This window comes from Gavialis gangeticus, unplaced genomic scaffold, assembly GCF_001723915.1.
Source record: "Gavialis gangeticus isolate Ggan-Ray unplaced genomic scaffold, GavGan_comp1, whole genome shotgun sequence".
NCBI lineage: Eukaryota > Metazoa > Chordata > Crocodylia > Gavialidae > Gavialis > Gavialis gangeticus.
Window position 1 is genome coordinate 29,867,476 of NW_017729024.1, and position 491 is coordinate 29,867,966.

Below are 491 nucleotides of genomic sequence, written 5' to 3' on the forward strand. Positions count from 1 at the left end.
AGTTTAGTTACATAGGAAGCTTGAAACTCAGCTAGTACCACTCTATGGACCCAATTCAAAATGACCCTTGGTACAAATAAAGGTTGTAGATGAAGTCCTAGGTCAGCTAGATCATGGGTAGTTGGGGAGCAGGAGCGGAGGGAGCAGGGCACACATGTGCCACACACACACGTGTACCCCCTTACCTCGGCGGCGGAGGCAGCAGCGGGGCAGCAACAGCTGATTCCCCCTAAGGTAAGTGGGGCAGAGAGTACAGCACAGCTGAGGTGGATCCAGAGGGGAAGACCTTCGGAGCCCTCTTAGCTCACCCGACAGGGAGCCGCGCTCCTGAGCTGCGCGTGGGTAGCGTGCGTGAACAGTGCATGCAAACAGGTGCACTCTGTAAGGGCGCGCTGGCATTTGCGCCGGCATTCGCGTAAGGCGGGCACGAGGTAGCTGCCCAGAGCAGAACCTCCAGCGAGCAAAAGCAGTAGGTGCAGCTCTGCAGACAT